This window comes from Sturnira hondurensis, unplaced genomic scaffold (assembly GCF_014824575.4).
Source record: "Sturnira hondurensis isolate 20B ecotype Veracruz unplaced genomic scaffold, ASM1482457v3 Scaffold0019006, whole genome shotgun sequence".
In the NCBI taxonomy this organism is placed as follows: Eukaryota; Metazoa; Chordata; class Mammalia; order Chiroptera; family Phyllostomidae; genus Sturnira; species Sturnira hondurensis.
This window is the reverse complement of record NW_028091637.1, coordinates 3,643,408-3,666,542: the sequence shown is the minus strand read 5'-3', so window position 1 is coordinate 3,666,542 and position 23,135 is coordinate 3,643,408. Positions and strand designations below refer to the sequence as shown.

At 47.7% G+C, this 23,135-nt stretch overlaps 1 protein-coding gene across 3 annotated transcripts in view; it reads left to right on the top strand.

Annotated features, from left to right (window-relative positions):
- THRB (thyroid hormone receptor beta) overlaps positions 1-23,135 on the top strand; it is a 332,868-nt gene that overhangs the window by 214,138 nt on the left and 95,595 nt on the right. The gene's annotated exons all lie outside the window — the stretch shown is intronic.

Below are 23,135 nucleotides of genomic sequence, written 5' to 3'. Positions count from 1 at the left end.
CTTCAAACTCTGAGAACTTTTTGCTATAGGTAAAAACAAAAAAAAAGCAAAAAAGTTCTAGTCTCTGATATGGAAAATAACTTCTAGAAGGTAAGGGGTTTTTTTTTCCTTTTTTCAAAAATAAGAGGAAAGGAAAAAGAAAAGCCAGGTCCTATTCTGCGGTGCTTTGTCTTGTAAAACTGGGACTAAAAGCCGCTGTTAATTCTACTTTTCGAAGCTAGGTCCTCCCAACCAATCAAAACAAATGCTCTCAGGAGTCTTAAGGTGACACATTGCTCTTTTGTCCAAGTGGCACATGGTGTTGAAAACAAATTCGTTTCTGCCTCTGTCCGCTCCGTGGCTGTGCACTCACAGTGTCCTTCATCTCACTTCCGTGTTGGCTTTTTTGCTCTAAGCGTAGGGAAGCACGCTCCTTTCCACACTGTCGTTGAAACGTGCAACTCGTTTCTGTTTTAAAACGTGCTGGCACTCAGTTACTTCGTGTTCCCGGTGATTTAAGGGACTCCTCAATCGGCCGGTCATCTTGTCTCTGTGTAGGAAGAGTCCCAACACCACGTCGTCTTGCCTTTCAGTGTCCAAAAATAAACTATGAGGGTGGCTGGCGGTTTACCTGGCTGGACGGGCTGTTGGATATGCGTTGCACGGCGTGGGGCTCCGCAGTCTGAGCACGAAGGAAGCATTTGGAGGCTAAGTTAGCTTTTCAGCCAGTGGTTCTGTGACCTTGGGTGAGCCATTAGATTTTCTATTTCCATATCTGAAAATAAGGAGCTAGGTCAAGCACTCTCTGGGTTTCTTTCCAACTCTAACTCCAGAAAAGGTGTTGAACTTCTGAGAGGTGAAGAGCTGAGGCCCTAGAGTCAGTATGACCTGCTTAGAATTCTGGATTCGCTGCTTGTCAGTAACCACGCTCTAATTCTTTAGCCTCTCTATGCCTCAGTTACTTCCTGTCAAAAAAGAGAACAAGAATCCTACCTGCTAGGCCCTGGCCTGGGTAGCTCAGTTGGTTAGAGCATCATTCCAATACGCCAAAGTTGCGGGTTCAATCTCTAGTCAGGGTACATATAAGAAACAACCAATGAATGCATAAATAAGTGGAACGACAAATCAGTGTCTCTCTCTCTGTCACTCTCTCTCTCTCTCTCTCTCTCTCTCTCATTGATCCATTTTTTAAATTTTTTTTAAAGAATCATACCTGCTGCCTAGATACAGTCTATAAGTTATTGATCACAGAGCTTCCAATGGAGTAAAAACTATTGATATTCACTGTAATGATACATCTGTACTTGACACAAGCAAAAGAAATGACCCCACACACTTTTAGTCTCACTGGGGAGCAAAGCATACAGGAGATGATAGACGGTCTGTACGAAGCCACAGTCCAGGAAAGGGTTAGGCAACACACTCAGGAACTGGAGTTCCAGGCAGCTGAGTTCAGGGCCAGGGCTGTTGGTTGGAAGAAAACATAAGCTGAAGCTCTACTTGTTTGTTTGTTTCTTCCCTTCCTCCCCTCCAGCTCTCCCAAGTTTATTTTGGTTTGGAAACCAGGCCCACCCAGGGGAACTAACCAAGCAACAGACCCTTCGGCCTTTTCCTGTCTCCCAGCCTCAGACAGGCTGGACCCGCCCACCCTATTGGCTCTCAGGTGTCACCTGCATCGCTGGGTGCCCTTTGTAAGCTTCCCATCCATCTTCCCCCAAATGATTTCCAGGCCCCACTCCCGGTGCCTGGTTCCTAGCATGCTGTCTTTCACCTTCTTTCCCTCCCTCTCTGCTCTGTTCAAACGAGGAACAATTCTCCACCCCTGTGGTGAATAGATTAGTACAAAGTGAGGGCTTTGATTTATTGCACCAATTCAACGTCAGAAAGCTACAGACGTGGTTCTTGGAGCAGTCAGTTCATTGTCAGTGCGCTTGCTGTTTGGAAGCCTCGCTCTGGGATGGAGGCGCCAAACCACATCACTGAGCTTCAAACTGCGGAGAGCCGCTCAAGGCTGGGCTCAGCGGCCACTCTCGAGGCCTCGCGGTGACTGCGGGTGACTGCCCCACGGGTGTACACCAATGTGCATTCACTTGCTCTGTTAGCCTGTTGTGTGCATTATATGACTCATTGTGTGTAAATTGTGGAAAGTGCCTCCCTCTTGGGGCCTATTAAAACCATCTCCCAATGAAAGAAACTGGGGTATCTCACCATTTCGGTCAGGGGTCAGCAAACCACAGCCGGAGAGCCAAATCCAGCCCTCTGCTTGTTTTCATGAATAAAGTTTTATTGGGCTATACTCATTTAGTTATGCATTGTCTCTGGCTGCTTCGGCACTACACTGCATGGTAGAGTTGTTGCAAAAGAAAAGACCATTTGGCCCCCAAAGCCCGAAATGATTTACTCTCTGGCCCTGTCCAGGTAAACTTTGCCAAGCCCTGTTTTGATGTAGAGACACCAGATATGATTGGCCCATTGAGTGTAGCCATACAAGCTATCTAGTTTTCTTTTTTCCAATGATGCATGTATTTTTCTATAGATTTTATAAAGGTCTATTTCATTTTTTAATTAAAATAAAAAGCATCCATAGAAAAATATCGGTAAGCTAAGGGATCTCCCTATGAAGATTGAGGCTATTCATGGAAGTTTAGGAGTGGAAAGTGTAGCATCTAATCTGACTTCATCCCTTGATAAGTTGAAGAAACTGGGGACGATGGATGTGCCCAGAGTCACATGACAGGTCATGGCTGTCACAACCCACAACCCAAGGCTCCTGACTTCCTGCACAGAGCTTCTGCCAACCCCATTAAAAATAAGTCGCTGAACAGAGCCAACTGATGCTGCTATGAATTCAGATGACCGGCTTCAGTTGGGCCATCAACGTTGCCCTGAAGTCCTACTAAGAGCCTGCTGTGCAACGTACTCTTCCAGTTTCTGTCGTGACTGTTTCAGACTTCTTCACCTTTCAGAAACCTCCAGCATCCCCTCATCCTCCCTCCCTCTCATCACATAACCTCACCTCCTGCTTTAGAGAAGATGAACCCTGTCACACAGAAACTCCGGTTGTCCCAACATGGACACACCAGTCCTGCTTGGACACACCAGGAAGGGACACAGCAGGACACACCAGGAAGCCACCCTGCTTCCTCCCCCCTCACAACAGGAGAGCTGTCCCTTCTCTAGACAAACCCTCCCTGGGAATTTTTCACTGTCAATTCTTTTATATTCTCTCTCTCCCCGCCCCTTGCTCTCACTCCCTCGTGTGCACACACACACACGCACACACGCACACACACGCCATCCTTCTCAGTGGTTTTTAAACATGTCCACATCTCCTATTTTTCAAAAGCCAATCGTCAGCATCTCCTGAAGCTAACTCCCAATGATTCCTCCTCCCATTCCCTTCTCCGAACTTCCTGAAAGTGGCATCAGTTTGCCCCCTCTCCGTGTCCTCGCCTCCCAGGTTTCTTCCGTCTAATCTGTCCGGCTTCGTGAGTCTCTTCACCAGCCAAATTAACACTCGTTAGTCGTTGATGATCCCCGTGCTGCTGAGGATCGGCGAGCATGTTCCGGACCTCTCAGCAGCGCTCCGCACCGCCAACCACCCTCTCCCTCTTGACGCAATACCCTTTCTCTGGATTCCAGCGCTCGGGTTTTCTTTGTACCTCTCGGGCTCTTGCTGCCACACTCGCTGCTCAGATCCCCTTACTAGCTCCTTCCTCCTCCCGGCCTTTCTGTACTAGATAGAGTTCTCTGAGAGGTGATGGTAAGCACTCCTCATCTCGCTTCATTTGCAATCCTGTTCGTGTCAGCACCTCCAGGTACCATTTATCTATGTGCACAGGGAGGCCTCCTCAAATGCTTCCAACACACATGGCCACATGACCTTTGAAAGGCAAATCTAATCATTTCCACTTCATTCACATAAGCGTCGTCAACCAATTCTAACTTAGGATAAGTATAAAAACCTGTCTGTGGCCTACGAGGCCCCGCCCTCCCAGCTCCATCTCATCCCAGTTCCCTGCCCTCAGTCCTCTGCACCAGCCCTTTACCTCCACTTGTGGGCGCCAGGCTCCCTCCCCTCTCTAGAAGGAGCCTGTGCACATTTTAGTTATTTATTTTTAGGCAGAGGGGAAGGGAAGGAGCAAGAGAGGGAGAGAAACATCAATATGTGGTTGTCTCCTGTGTGCCCCCCACTGGGGACCTGGCCTGCATCCCAGGCGTGTGCCCTGACTGGAAACTGACCTGGCAGCCCTTCAGTTCGCAGGCCGGCACTCAATCCACTGAGCCACCCCAGCCGGGGCTGCACATTCTGTCACGATGCTTGGGGTTCACCTCCTCTCCCTTCCTACCTGAGTGACTCCTACTCCTTCGTCTAGGAATTTCATCTCTTCTTCTGAGAAGACATCCTTGACTAAGGCAAATCCTGCTTTTTAGCCTTTCCCTTATAACACTTAACATAGGTATAATTTTACATTGAATTGCATAATTCACTTGATTAATATCTATTCCCTCCCAAAAGTTCCATAAGGACAGATACCATGTGTTATTTTTGTTTTATACTGGGTGCCTAGCAATGGTTGATCAGTAGTAGGTGTTCAATACATATTTTGTGAAAGAATAAGTGGAGGGAGGGACGGAGGGATGACGTATTTGGTCTAAGATAGTGTACCTTTTAGCAGAGGTACTAGACTGATGGGAGGAATATTGTGCAGATTTTCCATCAACTAAGAGCAAGGGAAACATGAGCATTTGACAGCAAACAGATTGTTGAAGTCGACACCTTGGTGGACACCTGCCTGCCACTTTTATACTCTCCCCAGGGACTCTCTATTTCCATGGGAATACAATAACAATAACAAGTGCAGTGAGTGTTTCTTAACCACCACAAATATTACTAAAATGCAAACTTGTGGCTTCTGATTCATCCATCTTGTTAGACAGGAAACTCCAAGCTGTCACAGGGTCGTAAATAGCTCTGCATTTTTCCTCACTGTGATTCTACATGACTAATGTCACTAGTTGACCGCAGAAACTAAGCCATTGGTAATAGGAAAATAAAAATGGTGCATGTTCTGGTTGTGTTTGGCACAAAGCCTTTGTTTGTGCAAATACACATGCCAAGGATCCCTAGAATGAACTGCTTCATAGTATCCAATCAGGTCCCAAAACTGAGCTCTTATTAAAAACACATCCCCCCTGCTATAGCAGCCAACTGAATCCAAAGTATTGAGCCTTTTACAAAATGCCCATGAGGCTGGGACATTTGTACTGACTCCTACACATTCAAGTGCAGTCCCCTTCAATGGTTATCTTAGTAGGAATTGTATTTATTTTAGTAATACTGCCCTTTCTCTAAATATTTGTAACTCCTCTTTGGGATGGCCTTCAAAGCCAAAAGTATATTATTAAACACATCCTCAGCCGTTTGAGGGTAAATTCTATTTTTAGAAAAACCCAATGTTATGAAGAAGAATCAAATCCAGTGAATAAAATCAGGGGTCAAGCCAAGCATTTGGTCCAAACAATATTTGGGTTCAAAAGGTACAGGTTTTCTTGTGCAGAAAGCAAAAAGGCAGAAAAAAAAAAAAAAAAAAGGCCTCTAAAGAGCCAACTGGTTTTCAGTGAGGAGTAACATAAATGTCTGAAGAAATGGAAAACACGCTATAGCTCCATCAGATGACAGGGCTTACAAATTCCGATGTGTTTGTTTTAAAACTACATCTATTTCTTTAGAGATTTGAACGGGCCATCCCCCAGGCCAGCCTTGGCCAACAAGATGTGTTTGATTTGGCCAACATGGTGGATTTATTTAAAAATTGAGGCAGGATTTAAAAATCAGGAGAACACAAGTCCATGTTTGGATTTCTGGGGTCCTCTGGAACATGTGAAGATCTGACAAAACTGTCCCCACAACCACCCGTGACAACCCCCTCCTGAAAGATACACCTGTCCCCTCCTTTATAAAGGGGACAGTCGGGCCTGCATCCAGCACTGCCGTTATTGAGTGTCCTGGCCTCGCTGTTTATAACTACACTCCCTCTCCCCTTTGTGGTTAGTCATTCTATGTGACATTTATTTCTTTAATAGCCTGTGGCGGCTGCCCTTAGATTGAAAGCTAATGAAGGCAAGGACTTTCTTCCTGAGTTTATTCACTGGCCCGTCCCCAGAGCCGGGTGCGTCGCTGTCAGGGACGTCGACCCGGTGAATGAGTGAACGCCTCGCCCCTGTGATTAATGGCGTTTCCAAGCCTCGCTCCAGAGTCATACTTAGTAGAAGAGAAGACCCACATTTACCTTTTCATAAATCAAGAACATCTTACAGCCTCCATGCACTGCGTTTTCTTTTTCATATCACTTGTTGCACGCCCCGGTCACAACGTTTTTGCGTTGAGTCTTCACAGTCGCATAAAGTGTGCGATGTCTCTGAATTTTCCCCAAGTTCTTCCACCTTTGTGTTGTCTTCGTGTCATTGTATTACACTCGCTTCATTCTTCTGAGCAGATCCCAAGTTCTGTCCACGGTTCAGAATTCAAAATGTGTTTTAAAAGCCTGCAGTAAGAAGTCTTCGGCGACCCTTGTCCCTTAGCTGTGAGGTTTCCTCCTCGGGGGCCAGCAGTGATGTTAGTGTGTGTGTCCCTCCACAGACACGCTCTGCAAACACATTTACACACCCTCCTTACACTGTCGACCATTTGTGTTTCTCACTAAACAATATCTCTTCAACATTATTCTATATATACTCAGAGTTCCATCATTCCTTTTTTAATCCTCACCTGAGGGTATGCTTGTTGGTTTGAGAGAAAAAACAATGGGAAACAGAAACATTAATCAGCTGCCTCCTGTGTGAGTCCCGACCGGGGATCAGACCCACAACCTAGGTATATGCCCTGACCAGGGATCGAACCCACAACATTTCGGTGCATGGGACAAGGCTCCAACCAACTCAGCCCCCTGGCCAGAGCATTCTTGGGCCTCCTGTCTCGCCTGGCATGCCACTCCTCGCAAAGCCAACTATGGTGTTCTATATTCCTTCAAAAATGTTCAGAGACTCCCCTCAGCAGCCAGCTCGTGATGTTCCAGGCATTCCTCCTGCATGCGTACAGACTTTCTATTTGCTTTGTGACCCCAACCAGCAGGCATGACAAACAGACAGGACAGGGGAGCCTGGAGCCCTGGCCTTTGTCCGGTTTCAGGGTCAGAGGTCAGCAGCCCCTGCCAGAGAGATCCAGTCCCGAAACAGAAAAGGCAAGTTTCCCCCGTGAGAAGCAAGGTCACGCCCCTCTTAGAGCTGAGTTCCTCCTCTCGTCATGTGCAAATACCAGAGACCAAGCGTCGGATAAAAATAATCTTTAAAATATGTAAAGGTATGAAAGACTATGTCAAAATATTAGTGGTTAACTCTAGGACAGGTTGTAATTTTTGTTCTTCATACTTTCCGTGTTTGTAAACATTTCTCTCTGAACAGGTGTCATTTTCGTGCGTACAAATTAACTTAAAAATTTGCCCCTTTGAAGCCTTCCACTGGGCTGCCCTTTAGCTCGGGGTTACAATCTCTGGCGCATACTCAGTCCCTGGCTGCAAACAGTGATTTCTTACACTCGGGGGAAGCAGGGTCCAGTTGAGTCAAGGCTGTTGTTCCTGATGCCGCCCCGTTGGTAGGGCCTGACACACGCTGCAAGCCTGCCGCCGACGCACACCAGTCAGGGCCCAGGCAGGAAAACAGGAACAGGAGGGCTCCGTACAGGGAGCTGGTCCATACAGGGGCGCTAGAGCACCAAGAGAGGGAAAAGGAACACATAGGTCACCCAGTTGCAAGAGGCTGCTGTCACCCTTAGAGGTGGGGTTCCTGGGACCAAGGGGGTCAGAGAGCAGTCCCGTGGGGCCAACCAGTTACCGCTAGAACCTCAGAGGGATGCAGAGACTGCTTCCGGAAAAGCCAAGAGAGACAGGAGGCTCCCGCCAGCAGCCAGGGCTGGCGGATGCATACCGGGGCATCAAAGAAACAGGGAAGGAGGAATTGCTGTATTTCTCTCTCACCTTCCAGTCTCCCTTCTGGTCTCCTGTCAGTGGACTCACATAGAAAGCCCTCTGGCAAGGGACTGGGGGAAAGAGTCTGTGTGGTCCCAGCCCCAGCACCACGGAACAGAGAACAGAGGATGGATTTAGGACAATAGGTGACACTCAACTTTTCAAATTTGAAGTCTGTGGTTTTGTAAGTGACAGCCAGTCAGCTTTATCTGTTATACTGTTCTAAATCTCTCCTTTGAACAACTACTGTCATCCTAAATGTCCAAATAGCTCTAGGCTTTTCAAGAAAAGCGCCTCTCCTTCAGGAAGGGAGTGTTCGTTGGTAATGCCTTTATTGTCAACTTTGCCAGAAGCATCGAGTGTGCTTGAGCCTGGCAGTAGGAGGGGGGTCGGGACTCAAGGACAATCCCTGTTCACACAGTCCTGTCCAGCTGGTACACTTGTGAGGTTTATTCTCCTGACCTCGGCTGCAAAGTGAGAGAAAGGGTATTCTCCATCTATCCGATGAGGGATTATTCAGAGAACTTCTTAGTTTCTGAACAACCAGGTAACATTCATCAAACTCAGAAAATGTCTCACCTCTAACCAGAAATGTGTGCCTGCCACGTAGGTAACAGGTGTCTCCCTAAGAGATGTGAAGGGGTTTCAGACTCATCAAGAGTCAGCGTCTCAAATAGTTTGTGGCAACCCGACCGAACCTGTGTTCTCTACATTAAAACTTCAGCTGCCCAATATTCTGAGCTGGAAATCCCATGTTAAATAAAAACCCTGTAGGCGCAATTGGTGCTGAGCTGCTTTGTCTTCATAGACAGTGACATCAACATTAGTTGTCCCAATCTTCCGTTCAGAGTTTTAAGCTCAGATTAATAAGTTTGTTCTTGAAGAATTTGAGCTTAAATCTCTCAATGGAAGGTCACCTAAGGGGTTATCAGTGGGGAGGAGCAGGGATAATTGGGGGAAAGGTACAGAGAATAAGAAGAATAAATGGTAGGCACCAAATAGACAAAGGAAGGTTAAGAAGAGTGTAGGAAATGGAGACGCCAAAGAACTTACACGTATGACCCATGAGCATGAACTAAGGGGGGGGAATGCTGGTGGCAGAGGGCGTGCAGGGCAGAGGGGAATAAAGGGGAGAAAAATGGGACACCTGTAATAGAATGATCAATAAAAGGTACGTTTTAAAGAGAACAAACTTGTCTTAGGGGACAGGAGGCATAACTTTGAGCCCAGATTTTCCCACGTGCCAGCCCTTATCTTTAGACATTCCACATCTGAGCCGCAGCATCCTCATTTGTAAAAGGGGGACTGAAATGAAGTTGTGAGCAGCAAGTGAAATAACCGGTATGAGAGACAGTCTACATGCTTGCAATTCTTACCACTCCTGCGTGAAGCACTCAAGGGTAGAGGTTTGGAGCACAGTCTGGGTTCGTGAGAATTTGGTTCAATTCCCGGCTCTTCCAATGAAAAATCTTTACTGCCTTGGGCAAGGGAGCAACCCTCTCAACTTTAGTTCCCCCAACTGCGAAGTGTGGCTGGTGCCACCTGCACCCTAGGTTGTTGAGAATAATAAAGGAGGTGGTGTATGCAGGACCCTTCGCAGAATGGCAAATACACAGTAAGCATTCAAAAAATGTTAGATGCTATTATTACCTCTAATATTAATAGTATAATTATTCTTACTTTTTAGGGAACCATATACATATGTGTAAGATGTGTGGTGATTAAATATTAACGTGTTAACATAAATACCATCATCTTTTTTCCTCTACTTATGAAACACACAAATAGAACCTTTTTAAATGTGTTGCAGATTTTATGACAAAGCCCAGGGCCATGTTTGCTCTAGTTGGCCTTTGCCTTGGCGCTAAGAAGAGGTGCACATTCATTTCACGCGGGATCCCCATTATTTCTTTGGTGGTTTAGAAAATGGCTGACTCTCGTTTCTCTGGGGATCTTTGTTTGCCAATCCCCTGAATGTGTTTTTCCTGAAAATCCCATGATGCATTTCTATCTATGGCCCGCAGATCAACAATATAAGTTGATGACCAGGCACCCCTGTCTTTCCTTTTCCTGTAAGACCATAAGTAGGCTGGTGGGTCTTGTTTAAAATAATTTTGGTATGATTCTAGAGATGGTACTAACTGAAGTGTTCCAAATCACATCTGTTTGGGGGCCAGAACGCTATTCTTTGAAGGAAGTAGAAGTTGTGAAAAATATCGATTTGAATGGCCTCTCACTGAGAAGGCATTATTGATGTCTCTACAGAGACCACACAAATAGTGTCCATTACTAGCTGCAACACTGCCTGCAAGAGTCACTTTTACAAATGCTGCTGTCCCCAGAGAAGTGGGTTATCCTCTCACCAAATCTCTTTGCCCCTGTATCTTGCTAGAGGATGGAAATCTCGTGCTTTCCTGATATTACCAATTATTTTGTTTTAAAAAAAACACAAAAACTCATATATCCTGAAAAATACTATATCTAAAACTGTGCCCTTTTTGTAAACTGCAGCCGTGAATGACGTGAATCAGTTCTCCACAGAGAACAGTGGTATGGGGGAGCACTCCACTCCCCTCCCCACATGCCGCCCCACGTCAGCTACCTCGTGAACAGAACACAGCTTCCTACACCAGCTCCTCTCTCACCAGGACCCCATGCAAGTGCTCAGCTCTCTGGAATCCATGATTAGTCAGGCTCAACAGTAACAACTCACATTTATTGAGCACTTACTAGGTGCAAGGCAATGCCCTACGCGCTTTTCTTGTATGAACTCATTTAATCCTGGCAACATCTCCATAAGGGACATACTGTCTTTCTTTTAGGACAAACGTACACCTGACACTAAAACAAGCTGATGTAGATATTCTGTCCAACATCCAGATTGCATAGTCAGAGTGATTTCAGCCCGCATTCTGAAAGCCCCTGGGTTCACAGCTGGATCTAGACCAGGAACACTGACTGGCATGACCACTGGGCAAGGGTGGCGTGGTGATTTGTGGATCATCTGTGTTTTGTAGCCACTGTACTTTTAGTGACCCTCTCCCTCCCACACACTCCAGTGGCCCTCTGCACTTCTGATAGAGTACCAAATACAGCCTCCTCTAATTAGAATTATTTGTGTGTGCTCTGTCATCTCTACCAGGCAGTGCTTGCCGGAGGGTGGGGAGCGGCGCTTAGTCACTGTGCACCCATCAGGCCCCCAGCTGCAAGATGGGCAGGTAGTGGGTAGGAAGCATATGACTCAGCAGCTGAGCACCCTGGCTCTTGGTTGGCTTTCTAACTCCTCTCACCAGCGAGGGGACAAAGGGCAAATTTCTGTGTCTCACTAACCCTATGTTTCATCAGTGAGCAGGAAACAACTCTGAGTATGACTTCCTTCCAACGGTCTGGTTTTTGATGACATGGTTTTTGATGACAATCTTCTCCCCAGTGAGAACGCTGAAGCCAGGACGCTAGGTAGCCACCTGACCTTCATTCAACCAAACCGTCTGTGCTCCAGCAAGCACGTGGCAAGATTGAGAGCAGAGCAACCGGCAGAAGAGCAGATAGTTGGAAAGTTTTCACAGCCTTCCAGGGTGTGCTGTTGAGCTCTTGGGGGAGGGGGAGGCATCCTCATTGAGTTGTTGCCATCCGTCATGTTTTATACATGTTTCTAGATGATCACAGCATCAGAGAGTTCGGGGCAGGTTCACAGGGAGGCTGGTCAATGAGCGTCTCAGTTCCCACCAGAGGCACTGAATTCTGTGAAGGGCGGGACAGTCGGTCCTCAGTAGGTGGTTATCTAAGCATAGCTGCAGTTTCTCCTGACATTTTAAGTTCCGAAGGGTCAAATCTATACAAAGCTTGGCCTCATACCAGGTGACTGCTTTCTTTCCAAAACTGCTAGTCCTAAAAAAGGCCAGAATTTGGGGAAGTGTGGAAATTATCAAGAGAAAGCCACATACTCCAAATAAATTACTCTTGAGTTAAGCCTTGATCATGAATTTTAAGTTACATTTCTTTTTTGACCAATAAATATTTCTGGTAGCAAATAAGGGCTAAGGAAAAAGAGAAAACCCAGGAACACTCATGCCTGGTGAGAAATATTAATAGCCTACATCTCCTTTTCAGCTTCAGATTGAACACTCTGTATTATGTTCAAGTGGAAGTATGCATTTTCAACAGTTTTACTGAGACATCATTTACATAACAAAGTTCCCCCATTGAAGTGTACAATTCGGTGGATTTGGTTTATGTACAGAGTTATGCAGCTATCACCATAATCTCATTTGAAGATATTTTCATCACCCCAAAAGAACTCCTATACCCATTAGCAGTCACCCCCGTCCCACATATCCCGCCCACCCTCACCTCTACTGCCCAGCCCTTGATAACCACTAATTCACTTTGTCTCTGTAAACTAGACATTGCTTGTCAGTCCCATCTCTTGACTTATAATTAGAATCAAATGATCAGTATTCTCTCAAAACCCATCATTTTTTTTGAGAAAATGCATGTTCTTCATGCGGCACTGAACTTTCCCTCCTCCATTCAGCCCCTGGCTTTCACTCCCACCTACAGAGGTGACCATCTGTATTCATTTAACGAGTGCTTACTAAAGGCATTTAGTAAGTAATCCACATGCAGGCTGAGCATTTGGGGTAGTCAGTGAGCAAACCAAAGACCCCTGGCCTCACAGAGCTGCCCTCCTAGCAGAGGCGGGCAAAGCAATACGCAACAACAAGAAAACCAGAAGTAAAGTGTGCAGGGGGTGAAAAGATGCTACGTACTGTGGGGACAAGGATGCGTGGAGCAGGATAAGGGGTGTTAGGAAGGCTGGTGCACATGGACGGGCAGGTCCAGCAGGGACTGGGGTGTTCAGAGTGGACATCCCGGAGGAGTTAAGGTTCCCAAGCCTTACGGAGCAGGTGTCTGGGGGATGAGCATTTCTGGGACAATTGCGCTGCAAGCCCTCTGGTGAGGGCAGGGGTGACATGGTGGAAGAACAGCAGGGAGGTGGATGAAGCTGAAGTGGGAGGAGAAGGAGGAGATGGCCACAGACTCTCCAATGGGGCAGATCACGGGAGCCACAGTGAGGTTTTGAACCGCAGTCAATTCTCTTCTCAGAAGACCACTCTGCCCGCCCTGTGAGAAGAGATCAGAAGGGAGCCAGAGCCGAACAGAGAGATGGCCTGGATACCGGCCTGGATTCCATCCTGGAGGCCACTGTAGGGCAGTGCTTCTCTGCCTTGGCTGCATATCTGAGCCACCTGGGCATCTTTACAAAACCGAGGCCAGAGCTAGAAAACACTAATTGGTTTGGGGTGCAGCCTGGGCACTGAGACTTTGCAAAGCTGCCCAGGCAATTTGCATGCACAGCTCAGGTTGACCATGAGCTTTAGGAGCACTCAGCAGTCCCACAGGTTTGACTTTGCCCCTGGGAAACAGAAACCCACAGCTGGCCCTGGCTGCTTATTGGCAAAGCTTATTGGCAAGGCTTTTTTGAGGCGACCGGAGATCTCACTGCGACGGCAAGGCCAGAGTTGGCACTGCAGACAGCATTCCTGCCAGGATGGGGCTGGATGGAGCCCACCTGGAGGAGCTCAGTCCCATTTGTTTGCTGGATCCAAATGTAAGCCCCTGAATGGGGGGGCCAGGCTTTCTCCCTGTACCAGACAGAAGACTGGTTGTAATAGATCAGAGCAGAATACAAGGATAAGGCTGGAAGTGGGTGTATGATTCATTCAAATGAGTATTTTTTTTAGAATTATAGTTACAGTTCATCAGGCATCTTGCGAGGGTCTGCAGATAAAAAGATCAGGTCTAATGCCCGTCCTTGCCCGAGCAAAATGGCTCAAAGTGAATGCCTTATAATATCCGAAAATATGTTATTTGTGGGGAGGCTTTGAATAAACCAAGGGGAGGGGGACCCTTCAGTTGCACATCCGAGCTGCTGGCAGTTCTAATTCAGAGGGATGAATAGAACATCATTGTATTGCACGGGCACAAGTACAGCAGAGAGAGCGATGCCTGGAGCCACGCGCCAACCGTGAATCAGCAATCTCATTCCATTGTTCACAACGCAATTATGACGCTGGGAGGATGCTGGGAGCATGTTCAGGGGGATGAAATGAGGAATATAAGTTTGGGTAAATACATGCAAACCAAGGAAAATATAAAAGTGTTTTTAATGCTTCAAACAAAAAAAAAAAGAATCATGCAAAAAGAGCCCTTCTCCCCATCCAGCAGGGAGCAGACAGTGGCTAAAATGTTGTGTCTTGTTTTTGGCCTCTTGGGCTCAAAGGAACGAACAAAACTTGGAGAGGATTTAGGGAAAGCTGATGTGTAAATATGGAAAGTGCAACCCATAAGAAGGGGGATGATTTAGACACCCTCTGGGCAACCTCTCATGATCCGAGAGTAGAACTGCCTTTGCTTTGTAACTAACACATGCTCCTGAGTACCTACTATGTGCTGATCACTGAGCCAGCTGGTGGGGAGAGGAAAAGAGCAGTCCCTCCCTTTGGAAGACCTTCTTGTCTGTGGCCATGAGCCCAGAAGTACAGAGACACTATAAATCACTGGTTGTCAAACCCCCGCATGCCTGTTAAAAGCCAGACTGCTGTGCCCCACCCACAGAGCTTCTGATTCAGTGGGTCTGGGCTGAGCCCGAGCACCTGCATTTCTAAAGAGCTCCCAGGTGATGCCTATACTGCTGCCCTGAGGACCCTGCTCTAAGGAAGTAAGGATGTCGGGCCAGGGAGGAGGGGGAATGTGAGTTGAGTACAGATGTCCGCTGGTAAGGTGCAGTTGACCTGTTGGTACTATAAAGATGCCAGTTTTCAAATGTGTTCTCCAGTGCATAGCTAATGGTTTTTTAATGAGCAGCGTACTTTGAATAAACCACACTGGCCATGATTTTGCCACCACCCAAGGAAGAGGGACAGGAGCAGAGAAAGAAGCTTCTCTGCAGGCCTGTAGAGGCCAAACTGGACAAAGTGTCCAAACTGGACATACACAGCAGTGAAGCTGAGCCAGGGAGCACGCACGTGGACTCATAGCAGCAGGTAGGAGAGTGACAGTAGGGTGACCTATCCCCACACTCGTGCTCATTCCGAAGTCCTCCATGGAACCGGCTAGGGGGCCTTTTCTAGGTGCACATGCCTGGGCCCTGCCCTAGAGATGGGGAGCCGGTCCCCTCTGCCGATTCTGCCGTGAACCCACTCCTGTGATTGAAGAACCACTTTTTCTCCAGCCTCCACGATTGTGCCCCAAACTCCTCAGTTAGCAGAGTGCGAGGCCAACCTTCCTGAAAATGTGAAACTCCTGCACATAACATGTCACATCACTTCATGACTACAAGACGTGTGTCTCAAATTCAAGGAAGCCCACTTACAATGCAAGAGACCTTCCGAGAAGGTAACTAACTGTTCACCAACAGAGCCCAATGCCTTGGCACACCTTCTCCCCAGTGATGTTTAAACAAGGCTGACTGTGCCTTGGGAAGAAGTGTGGGTGCCTGTCCTGCAGCAGGTGTAGCCCTATCAAGAGGGCACCTCAGTTCCTCTAACATGTTCCCAGTGCTTTAGACTGCGGCTCCCCACGTGTGATTCCTGGGGTGTGTGGCCAGATCACCTGGGAACTTGTTAGAAATACAGACACTTGGGCCCCCCCACCCCACCCCGGGCTGGCTGAGTGAGAATTTCCAGGGGTGAAGACCGGCAGCCGGATTTCACAAGTCCTCCGGGTGCTGGCCTTAGTCTGAGAACCACCAATTTAGTTTGTGTAGCTTCACTGTGGCGTGTAAGTCAGAAACAGGACAGGACGGAAAACCAGGCAACCTGTCAGTTACAGATCTACTCAGGTAAGCTTCATGACATATTAAATACTTCTCACTTATTTGTCAGGTTTTCACCTAAGATACTAGTATCAGACCAACTTCTCCACTGCCCGCGGCAATCCCGTAATTCCCAGTGATAAAGGGATTCATTGCACCGGCCTTCTTAGACGAGGCAAGGGCTGTGTTCTTGTACGTGTTAGAGACTTCATCACCACCCTCCCATACGGTGGGGGCCCCAGCAGCACTTCCGAACGATGGTCAAGTCTTATTTATTCCCAAGATCGGCTTCTCTCCTGCAGAAGCCTCTCTGTGTCTCGTTCTCTTATTCTCCCCTCCCCAGTTGTAAGCCGGGCTGACGCACTTGGCTGGGTGCAGTCGAGAGTTCAGGTTGTGTGGCCACAGCCCCGCGAAGAGGAAGGGGTGAAACGAGACGGTGTCAGCCACACCCTTGTACTTTTCACGGAGTCCCCAAAACTGTTGCAGCCACGATCCCCAAACTCTGTCCCAGGGCACTCTGGGAGTGTCACAGCCAACCGGAAGGAACGCCGTGGAACGTCTTTACTTTCTGAGGGATACACAGCAGCAACCGCCGGACACCACACAAGTACTATTTGGCCGTTTGGACCCAATCCCTTAATAAGTAGAATGTTTAAGCATTTCTTTTGACCTGGTGTCACTGTGGGGGAAAAAAGGCTGAAACGCAAAGGGTGCCATGACCTGAGAAAGCTGGGAGTCTCCGTTTTCTAGAATCGCTGACCCCAGGAGGAGGTATATTTTCACTGTATACCTTCTGGTCAGAATCCTACCTATGAGCCAGAATATTTAAGGAAATATACATTCTCAATTTAACTTAAATGTCGGAGGGGAAAGTGACAAGAAAATTATAACATGAATTACACATGAATCTTTTAGGGCCTTCTATTCTCTCTTAACCTTCCTCCTAGATCCACCCAGGCCAGTTCCCTAGCTCATCCCTTGCCCATGGTGCCTTCGATATTTTTTTGAAATAACAACCTAAATTCTCATTTGTTGCCCCAGCCCTTTCTTTCTCTATGACCTAAAGGATTAAGTCTGACAAATCTGAGTTAATAGTGGCTCTGGTGCATTCCTGAAAATCACCTCTAACACACATCGTTGAAAGACAAAATCTAGGCTGTGTGTGTGCTGTAGCATGTATGTGACACCTCTCCGAAAACCCCAGAGTGTGCCAGTAAAGTGAGCCAAAGGGACCTTCATCGAGCAGCTTCAAAGAAGAAGCCGGCAGAGGGGAAACGGACTGTGTAAAGTTTACTCAGAATATTTCTGTAGGAGCTTTGCCTTGCAGTCCCCCTCGCCCACTTGCAAGCAGTTGGCCTAAACAACTATATTTATCAGGAGAATTTTATGTTATCCTCCAAGAATGTTAGGGACAGAGCTCTGTGTTGCTAACACCTCCTTAGGAAGATTCTTCTCTTTATCCCAGAGTTAAAAATCTGCAAGGAGCTCACCGTAGATTCCAGAGGCAGCAAAGCATCAGCTCAGTCTGGACCAGGTCAACGCCCCAGAGCGGAGGTAGCGTGGTCAGGTGGTCAAGTGCTAGCCTCTTTTCTCGTGGATCTGTCCTGGAGTGGGCATGGGAGTGGGTTCTTGTTCGTTGTTGTCGTCTTATTCATCACGCGACACTTCTAAGAAATCGATAACCCATTATTTGCTTTACTTCTACTGTTTTGTTTTCCTGTTCTTGTTTGTTGTTTTTCATGCACAAGTCCCAGTGAGTCACCTAACCACAATTACATATTCTGGCAGCTGGTGGGTCTGTGTGGTGCGCTCAATCCTCGGAAGCTATTTCACTCCCCTGACATGATGAATGTGTTTCCAGCAGCCCCTGCAACACACACACACACACACACACACACACACGCACACACGCATGCGTGCACACGCACACACTATTTTCCTTGGCACAGGAAGCTACCCTGCTCTCCACCAGGTGTCAGTAGAGTCAGTTTTAATTGTTTGCTTTGGCCAACAGGGCATCTGTTGTTGTTTCTCCTGCTGTGTTACACGGTTCCTCAAACCACTCATCTGCTCCCTCTTAAGAGACTAGCTTCCATTTCTTAGAAGCATTCAGAGATGATAGTCCACCTGTAGAGAAAGGTAGCTGCGAGGAAAATATGCTATGAGCGGAGCAAGCGGCCAAGCTGATTCTTTTAGAGTTGGCCTCATAAAACTTTCACTGGCTGTTTTTTTCCTCAACTTTTCTATCACTGTATTATGTGGCTGGAAATCATTCCAAGTTTCACTCAGTGTGACAATAAATTAGATGTAGCAGATCGTTTTAGATTCACAGAGGGCTCGTTTGCTTGTTTGAAAGCCCACTCTGACCCCGAGAGCCCCACTCCCCGCATTGCTGACCTAGTTGTCAAAGCAGGAACAGAAATTTATTCAGACCGTAGCCCCAGAACCCTGCACGCAAGGGTGGAGGATTCTACCATGTGTTGTCGAGTGCGCTTACCCTACTTAATCCATGTGTGCTCTTCATAGTGAACGACCTTATACCTGGTTTGGGAATGCAACTCCTGGTTGTTAACATCCCCTGTGTCATTCTATTAGTCAGTGGCTGTGACCGTGCTCTTTCCATGCCATGGTGACTGTGCCCAAAAGAGAAAAGGAAAAAGAGAAGGGAAGAGGGTGAGAAAGAAGCAATGATTTGACGGGGACAGGGGTTAAGATGAAGAGTGGAAATGAGCCCCATAATGAGATTGTTGAGCTTGAACTAAACGGTATGGCTGAGGTAGAAGATTAATCATTTTGCCAAGAACAAAATAATCAGCTGCAGCAAATCAAGCTCAAATTCAACCACAGGTCCTCCTTGTATCATCTCACTCCCTCAAGGCAACACACTTGCAGTGACTGCTGAAAATCTGAAATGCACACGATAGCTTTGTCATTCAACAGTCATTTGCTGCTGCCTCTTAAGTGGGGCCCTGGTTTCCCACTGCGCCCAGCAGAGGAGTCTGACCCTGCCTCCTGGTCCTCGGACTGCCCATGAAGCAGCTGCAGGAGTGTCCACGGGTAGACCCTGCCTGTCTCACCGAGCCGGCTCATCGGGCTGCATGACGCTCTGGTCCCCTTTCTCCTGAGAGAGCCGCAGGAAAGCAAACTGAGGAAGGTGACCTGGAGAAGACCACAAACGCCTTCTTCAGAGAAGTGCATGCAGACATGGTGCATGGGGGGAGGTGCAGTGTTTCATTTTAATTAGTATGTACAGATCGCACAAACAGTGACTCACTCGGTCCCTTCGGAAAGATTTTTAAGGGGCGATTTTTGCAGTTGTCCCTTCAATGCCATAGTTTCTATTGGAAAAAGAGAAACACAAGGGGACCACGGGTGTGCAGCTGGGGATGGGGCACGCAGTCAGCGGGGCATTGCAGCTTTACCAGATGGGGTCAGGGGTGTCCTCTCTGGCCCTGGTCTATGTAGCTTTGTGACCTTGAACACTCAGGAAAACAAGCAGTGATCTCACACAGGGGTGCGCCCAGAGGGTTAGCTGCCTGAGGGGTCCTCCCCCACACTGTGGCAAGGTGATCTTTCTCAAGTAGAGGCAGGCCCTTAAGGCCCTTCCATGGCTCCCCATGTCCCCCAGGACAAGTCCAACTTTATAGCAAACCTTTCAAGACCCTTCGCCATCTGGCCCCAAACAACATTTGCAGCCTCATTCTTGGCCACTTCCTGCCCCCTCCCCACCCCAAAGCATATATCCTGTGCCAAGCTGCTGTCCTTTTTGTTCTTATGTGTCTCGTGAGCCACACCTTTCCTCCCAGAGGACGGCCCAGCCCTGAGTGTTTCTCAGCACCGCCCGCCCCCTTGGCCCGTGGCATCTGTGGCTTGTATTTCTAACTGTTTCTTGCCAATAGGTTCTGCCTTTTCAGGCAGCTTGTAAAATGGATTGTAAATCCCTTGAGGCCTGAGAGCCTGTGGTCTTGACCTATTTGCATCCCTGGTGTTTAGTCCAGTATTAAATGTTCCTATCACATTCATCACTGTCTTAGTATTTCTACCTCCTAAATGTCACTCGAATCCCAGCACCTCCACTGCCACCGCGGGAGTTCTAGCCACCGTCACCTCTCCCCCAGACCTGCCACGGCCCCCAGACTGGTCTGCTTTCACTCAGCAGCCACTGCAAAGCTTTAAAAACTTAAATTGGATCACATTGCTCCCTTGCTTAAAAGCCGCACGACAGTCCTTCTAGACAAGGCTCCCTCTGGCAGCGTAGCCCACGTGCCTAGGGAGCCCGGGGGGGGGGTGAGAATGAAACATTAAATCATGGCCCTGGGAGAAGCCTGCTGAGCAGAAAACCCTCGGGTCCGAAGTCGCCTCCTCCTAGAAACCTTTCCAGACAACGCCAGGGATAAATGACCTCTCCTTCCTTTCCTCTCCCAGTCTGCTCTGATGACATGTAAGGGGGAACCTTTTGGCATTTTTTTATTGTGATTCTCTCCTTCTGTTAGACTGGAAGCCCCTGGTGGACGGGCTGGAGTGCTATCTTTGGACAAAATCAAGGGCAGTGGCTGAACAGATAGGCCCTCAATCAAGGCCTCACAGCTAAAGGCCTCACAAGGCCAATAAATGAATGACTCATGTGAAAGGGATATTCTCAATTTCAGGAGCACCTGCATGGGAGACGAAACTGAATGTCATTCCCCTCCTCAATGTCCTGGGTGCCGAAATGCTGAAGCTGTTAAAGGGCCATCAACTATAAAGGGCCTGCTACCCAGACCCTCACTGGATCTAGCTGAAGACTTCCCCACCTGTTCTAATGAATCACCTGCAGACCCATGGTTCTCCCTCCTGGGCAGAGAGTTCATTGTCAATCTCTCATTAGCGTAGTCCCGTCTCCCCCTTCTAACGCATCCCCACCAACCCTTTCTCCTCAGGGACCTACTCAGTGAAGCTGTGTGCATTGCCCTTCCCGGCAAATGCAAGAGCTCCGCCTTCTTTAGGACTAAGCTCTTTGGATTTTGTTCTCTCCTTTGACCCCCTGAGCACCAGGTGAGCCCCAGGCCCCAGCCATGGCTCTGGAAAGGACCTTCTCTGCGTCCGCTGCTCAGCCCCTGCTGACACTATGCCCAGTATTGCAGGGCCAGCGGGACAGGAGGCCCTGGACACCTGCCTGCTCCGCGGGACTGTTAGAAGCTTTCCTGGAATGACGTTTTAAAACTCTAGAGCTCATTGAAGGAAAATAGCACTAGATACTACTAAAAAAGAAAGTACTATCATAGTAGTGATAAACTATTAATTTTACAGTAAAGTTAATAATAGTAGAGTGAAAGTAATACTGGTATTCAATTAATGGTATAGTAATGGTAAGAATGCAGTAATGCTGAAGTACTAGAGTAGTAAACAGTATTACCCAGTACGATAAGGCAAGGATAACAGTAGTAAATAGGCAAATCGAAACTAAATTGTGTGGTGATGATGTTTTTTAGGGGCTCAATAAGATTTTTCTCCTGTCCCTGGATTCTTTCTGCCTCACACATAATCTCTTTCTATAGCTCATATGCCTATTCCATTGAGATTTTGTAAAAAAGACACTCAATTCAGGGTACAGCAAGAACATGACTAGAACTTTGTCACTCTACCTTCATAGTGCCAAAAAGACAGAAAACTGTTCTGACACGTTTGTATTCATGTCGTATTTTAATGTCGGTGTATCAGTCAGGATTTGTTGGGTTGCAAGCGGCAGACACCAGAGTGGAGCCTGCGGAGGTAAAAATGGAGGCTGTTTTGCTCAGGAGGGGTCGGGGAGCCAGACCCCTGGAGAAGCGAGAGGGACACAGCCGGGCCTGAGGGAGAACTGAAAGCTGGGTTCCCTGTGAATGTCACATCCACGCCCTTTCTTGCCTTCACACAGGCACTGTCCACGTGGCTGAGAGAGGCGTGGGACGAAATAATTTTTCCTTTTCCTCTCTTCTTCTCCCTCTCTTCTTCTCTCTTTTTCCTCTCTCCAAGCATCCAGTTGGGCCAAAGGTGGAGCACTGTGAGCACTGGGCTGGCCCAGCTTGAGCCAAGTTCTCTTCCTCTCCAGAACATTCGGGAGCAATGTCATAGGAAAACATGGCCACTGACGTGGGGTGGGAGGGGGAGGTCAATGGCAGCTGAGTTTCTAGGAAGGGCAAGAGTCTGAGCACTCGGTAATGTAAGTATGATCTGAGCTCTTACCCCCGGGGTATGGCAGAGCCTCAAACCCAGCTGAACATGGTGAGTGAGGACAGAGCAGAGAGCTCGTGGCTGGTGACCCCTAAAACATAAACACATTTTCCTAGTAGTTAGTATTCATCTCTTGTACCAGATGCCAGTTCAGGTTGCTTACACCATCCAATATCGACATTCGATAATTTTATTTTGTTCAGTTATTCTGCATGTGTTTGTCTAGTGCCTATTAAGTATCAGACATTCATTCTACTTGATGTAGGAGACACTAAAATAACAAAGACCGTCCCTGCCACAGACACTGCAGTCTAGTGAAAGGCGGCCATGTAAACATGTAATGACCACAAGTGTGATGAGAACTATGACCCGGGTACAGACTCCGTGCTGTAGTATGAGATGTGGAGATAGAACGAACAGCCATACACAAATCCCAATTGTAAACATCATGCATATACTTCCTCCCCCACATACTTTCTCTTCCCCAACCTGTTAGGTCAGTGTTTCTTCCTCATCCCACGGTTCCGTGTGCAGAGTGCGTTGCGGCTTTCCCGGCACTTTCACACACATTGTCTTTAAACCTCAGAGTTTGTCAGCCTAGTGAAGTAAGTAGAGTGAGTATTATTTCCCCCCTTTTGCACACAAAGAATTGGAGATTCCAGGGCTTCGAAATGGCTTGTCATGATCCCACAGGTAGTATGTAACAGCGTCAAACCTCAAACCCCTGCCCTGGGGCTTCCGTACTGTTCCTAAGCATCCAGCCGCCACTACCTACCACTGAACGCAGAAGCCCCTCCCAGAAAAAGAAATCTAATTCTGACCCACCCCCAGCTATATCCCAGAGGACTGTGACCCATGGTCATCAGCCATCTGGTTCATCCACCGGTGCACGTTCTTCAACCTGTTTCCCTCCATCGGGTGGGGCACCTCTGGTCACTGATGCCCTCTGTGCCTCCACCCCTGATCTGAGACCAAGTCTGCCTGTTGCTCTCACATCTCACCAATGTAGTGGGGAGGGGAAGGAGTTTGGCATGAGTGGGACAGAAAGTCACAAGTGGGACGATGAGAATATGGATTTTTGTTGTCTAGAGCAGTATGTCTAAGAGTAAAGCACACAGCAG